This window comes from Sinocyclocheilus rhinocerous, unplaced genomic scaffold (genome assembly GCF_001515625.1).
Source record: "Sinocyclocheilus rhinocerous isolate Xijiao unplaced genomic scaffold, SAMN03320098_v1.1 scaffold1406, whole genome shotgun sequence".
Taxonomy (NCBI): Eukaryota; Metazoa; Chordata; class Actinopteri; order Cypriniformes; family Cyprinidae; genus Sinocyclocheilus; species Sinocyclocheilus rhinocerous.
In genome coordinates, this window is record NW_015647095.1 from 987,320 (window position 1) to 992,845 (window position 5,526).

General features: G+C 38.6%; 1 protein-coding gene across 2 annotated transcripts in view; it reads left to right on the forward strand.

Annotated features, from left to right (window-relative positions):
• ctnnbip1 (catenin, beta interacting protein 1) overlaps positions 1-5,526 on the forward strand; it is a 31,938-nt gene that overhangs the window by 23,837 nt on the left and 2,575 nt on the right. The gene's annotated exons all lie outside the window — the stretch shown is intronic.

The window sequence follows — 5,526 nt, forward strand, 5'->3', positions numbered from 1 at the left end:
ATTGGCGCTTTTCCACTGCGTGGTACGACTCGGCTCGGTACGGCTCAGTACGGCACGGCACGGTTCGGCTCGGCTCGGTTTGCGTTTCCACTGCAGTTCAGTACCGCTTTAGAGTGGGCGGGATTATTCACATGTCGTTTATAGTTGCGCCACCTCTACTGCCGCGACTCCTGAAAAACTTTTTCATTCCGCGTCGCCCCATCAAGCTCTCGCTGGATCCGCTCCTCTGCTATCAACGAGAGGAACGTCTGTACTTCCTCAACAGACAACAAAACAGCCACTTTTTGGTTGTTAAAAAAAGGTGCGCTCGTTCAAAACAGTTGCGTTCGATCCTTCGCTGGCTGTGCTGATTTAAATCTAGCGGTTCTGTTGTGTTTGTGTCTCAAGTTCAGTGACGCAGGTAGTGACGATTCTCTCCGGCCAATCCGTGATCAGCAGAGTTTACAAGTCACGTTTTGGTAACGGTACGGTTCACTTGGAACCTCAACCGAGGTGGTACTAAAAAAAAGTACCAGGTACTGTACCCAGTGGAAAACCCCCCAAAAGTGAACCGTACCGTGCTGTACCATGCAGTGGAAAAGCGCCATTAGTGTAAATCGCATCTGTCGATAAGAAAATATGCTATTTTCACAGTGTAAATAGCATCTATTGCTATTTGCGCTCAAATAGCCGCTGTATATATATATATATATATACAGTGGGTACGGAAAGTATTCAGACATATATTCTACAATGTACAGTATAAAAACCATTACGCCTATGGAGAGTCCCCACAAGCAAACCAGACGTGGTTTTTAAATATATATATAAAAACTTTTTTCTCCCTTTTCAAATCGCATATCACACCAGAAAGGCATTTATTTTCAATAAAAATAAAGGAAATAATCGAAAAGTTGAAAATAAAGTATCGGATAGGTTTAGGGTAGGTGTGGGGAGGGCTTATATTGTCCCAATAAGGTGGCATCCATTTAATAATTTGAATTAAAATTATAATTTACACTCAATACATTATTATTGCATACTGTTTTATAATGTACTACAATACTGAGGTGCAGATAATTTGAGGTGCCACTATTTGCAATAATTAGCATAAATAGCAGAAAATGCTGCTATTTTAACAGTGTAAATACAATCTATATCTGTTTGCACTTTGCACGTGTAAATAACATATTGCTAAAAGAATACTATTTTCACTTAGTGTAATAAAAAACTATTGCTATTTTCACTTAGGACGCTTTTCCACTGCGTGGTACGACTCGGCTCGGCTCAGTACGGCACGGCTCGGCTCGGCTCAGTTCAGCTCGCATTTCCACTGCAGTTTAGTATCACTTTAGAGTGGGCGGGAATTATTCACATGTCGTTATAGTTGCGCCACCTCTATTGCCGCAACTCCTGAAAAACTTTTTCATTCCGCGTCGCCCCATCAAGCTCTCGCTGGATCCGCTCAAATCATTTATTTGAAAAAATATATTTACTTATTATTTTATAATATTGTTTATTTATTTATATTTTAGTCTGTTTTTTCCATGGAGAGGCAACCTACATGTAAAATAAAGCAGCTTTTTATTTATTATTTTAATTAATATATTATATTAATTTTATTATCTAATTACTTTGTACAACTTTTTTAGTAATGAAAAACTTACTGATTGTGCCCCTTTGGCATTTAATCATGTAATCATATGGCATGTATGTACATGCCATCATTTAGTGTAATAAAGTAAGTATCAGAAATCTCACCTTCACGATTAAAACTGCTGTCACTTCAGTATCATAGACCACAGGTGTTTTGTCATATGATTATGGATTGCGATGAGTGTGTTGTTGTTAGAGGTTGAACAGGGCAGTATTGGAGATGCAGACAGCTGCTGTTTGTTCATAGATGTTTGCTGCGTGCCGGATTGTGATGCAATCTGATTCTGAGCTGTTGCTAGGCGATGGCTCATGGGGGCTCTGACATCTGCGGCACGTTGGCTTGTGCTCCTCTGACACAGCGTGCGTCGCAGGGAGCGGCTCCACCAGAACCAAGGCAGCTGGAAGATGGAGAGCGACATTTTCATCCACGGTCTCTCCATCCTCCCTTCCGCTTAAATGCACATTCAGTTTAACTGTGAGGATTTTGAGAGCAGCCTGTCAGTGGCTTTACAGCCTCGTCTTTGTCTTTGACCCCTCCTTACCATGATCAGGCTGTTACGCAAGCATTATGCAGCCTTAAAAAATGATACAGGATCAAAGACATGCTGTTGATGGTTTAGTAGCCGCAGTCTCATTTTCATCATCACAGTTTGGTTTTCTTTGGGTTTGCGTCATGTTTATTGTCTATACAGTAGTCTTTCCTCTTTTAACGTGTAAATTGGGTGTATTTTTTTATTCCTATTTCAGCTTATGCAGAGACATTTCCTAAAAAGTATAAAAATACGAGTCTGTGGGGCTTTTATTTTATTTTGCTATGAGATAAAGGAACAGAAAGACTGAAATTGGACTGATTTTCAGTAGAATCAAACAGCATACAGCTTGTGAAAAGGGTGTGAACCTTCAGTGTTTTCAGTAAGGTGCTAACACTCTCGTCTGAAGCTGCCTCTCTATGCTAAAGCTTCTGTTTTGTTTTTACCAGAAAGATGAAAAGTCACTGTTCTTATCCTCCGTAGTTAACTCTTTCCCCACCAGCGTTTTTGAAAAAAGTTGCCAGCCACTGCCAGCGTTTTTGCTGATTTTCACTAAAATTTCATGGCCCCCAGAATATTTTGTTGTATGAATATCTAAACATGCAATACAAGATCAGACCCTCTACTTTCAAACAAAAAAATCTGTTTTATTCTAGCTTCAAACATTGTTTTTTATCTACACTTGAATGTAAATAAAATAAAAAAACAAAATTTTGAGCAAAAAGCTGAGAAAATCTAATTTTTTATCAAATACTACATCTGGATCATAGTCCATAATATTATTAAAGCAAAGATGCAGTAGATGGCTTCCATCAGTACTCCCAAAGCTTGCACAGGCCTTTACCACTTTCTGGATTGACATTTCCCTCTGTAACTTTAGGCAGTTTTCATTTATATGCGGTTAGTGTTGATGATCGCATTATTTTTCATATGCATATGCTTACATATGAGATCGCTCGTTTCTGCATCTTCCTGGTTTGTGTTTTTGATCGGCACTTTCTAGACTCATTCAGAAGATGTGTAATAGCGCCCCCTAGCGTATAACAGTGAAAACACGGAAACCCGGAAAATTCCGTGTTTGGCTGGGAAGCGTTGTCTTATGAATAACGGAAAATTCCGTGTTTGGCGGGGAAAGAGTTAATAAGACTGTTAATAAAAGTATCGTCATTTGAGTGTTAATGTTAGAGGCCTTTACCATTAAAAGATTAACCTTTTATTTATTTGTTTATTTACGTAATTACTTACTGTTTAAAGGAGACCTATTATGCCCGTTTTTACAATATGTAATATAAGTCTCAGGTGTCCCCAGAATGTGTCTGTAAAGTTTTAGCTCAAAATACCCCAGAGATAATTTATTATATAATTTTGAAAGTGCCTAATTTTGATTGGAAGCAGAAACACGCTGTTTTCGCTCATGTCTCTTTAAATGCAAATGTGCTGCTGATTCCCGCCCCCTTTTCCAGAATAGGGCTGTGCCTTTACAGCTCATTCCTCAGATACTTTGTTAAAAAACATCTGTTTGGTTTTGATTTGGTTTTCATGTCTTATTGCGCTTAAACTGTCAAATACACACAAGTTTGTTAAAAAACTTGTGAGTTATAAATAGGTTATGTCTGTGAAGATAAACAGCTGGGAAAGAAATCTCATGTTTATATTTGATCTGTGTGGCAACAGCGTAATATACAGTAAATAAATCAATAAATCCACTGCTCTCTTGTCTCCTCTGAGGCTGGGACTCTAAACAGTGTAATGTGTTCGACGATGCAGCCAAAGACAGAACAGTTAGCATCCTTTGCTCGAACTTTGGCCATGGTGTTAGAACTGGTACACCGTTGTCGCTTGCGAAATCAAAATGACGGCGCCGTGGGTGGAAACTTGCAGATTAAGGGGCGGTAATATTATAAAAAGATTCTTCTTATTCTTGACCTGTACTGCTTTTGTTTAAAATTTGAGTGGTTTGTGGTTTTCAGTGCAGTACTTTTCAGTATATTTTTCATGAAATTATATTTTAATATCCTAATATTGCAAAACTCTGCAGCAAAGTAAAGAGCATCATCAAAATACACTAGCCTTCAGTGAAGTACAAAGGACACCTTTGATGTTGAGTGCATGTCTTTTACATTTTGATGGTTAGACAGAGTATCTTAAACTCCTGGAGAATTAAACTGGTCATTTTATGTAGAGGAAGTTGTATGTCTGAATTTGTTGGCTAGGGTACATGAAAGGCAGAGGAAATTAACATGCCGACATTCTGCTTTTCTGCTTATTAAGCTTTGACTAGGACAGTCAAAACACTACTTTCCTTCAAACCTGTTTAGAATAAAAAATTAGCTCCATAGCTAAAACACTGGATTGTCAAACATAGTATAAGATATTGGGCTACATCACCAAGAAACATCAGCACTTCCTGTGCAGCAATTCCTCTACGACCTTCAAAATAATCCAGCCAGAGCTCAAGGTTTTGCTGTTTATGTTGTGTTTACACATTTGTGGTATTGTTATTAATCCGTGTTCATCTTGGGACAGCTGGACCTACAAATCCTGTTTACCTGGTTCGCAGGGGTTTGTTTTCCTTCCCCTGACGGGATCGTTAATTCAGGATTGTAATTGATTAGTGCCTTCCCTCGCTTAGAATCTGCCTCGAACCTGACTGAAATCACAAACGCCCGCAGACTTCCCGCAACCCACCGGTGACATTTTCATGTCTTTAGAGGACATCTCTCGCAGTATTTGTTTTCCAGGAGTCCGTATTTCAGATATGGACACTAGTAGACTTGGTTTATAGAGGCTTTTAGATGCATTTCTTATCAGTGTGGCACAGAAAACCCCAAGCAGTGCTTGTTACTGCGGGTGTCGTGTCTCATGCCGCATGCTACAAAAGCAGAAGCTGATTTGACCCTGACGTTAAGCTGTTTATGTGAACAAACTGAGGGGGCTATAGGTACCTGCTCTGTGTTCATTATTAATATGGTCTAGTTTGACTTAACTAACTTACTATATGTACTGAATACCCAGATGACCCACTGCATTGAGCAACAGTTTTCATAATACTTTTACATACGTTTTAATTGATGCATTTCAGCTGTTCGTGCATTCAGTAAGACCTAAACCCATGAGTTTGGGGTTGCTTGTGAAATGCTTTAATGCGCTTGACTTCTTTTTCTCCTTATTTCATCAGAATCTCAGTAATTAAGACATTTTAAGACACTATAAGTAAATAATACAAAATAAACCAGATGCAGACATTTTAGAATTAAGTGAACAGCAGATGTACTGCATTGTACTGTTCTAAATGTTTACCATTGCATATTGTGTGCATGTTTTGCATACTATAAAAAAAAAAAAAAAAAAAAAAAATTTC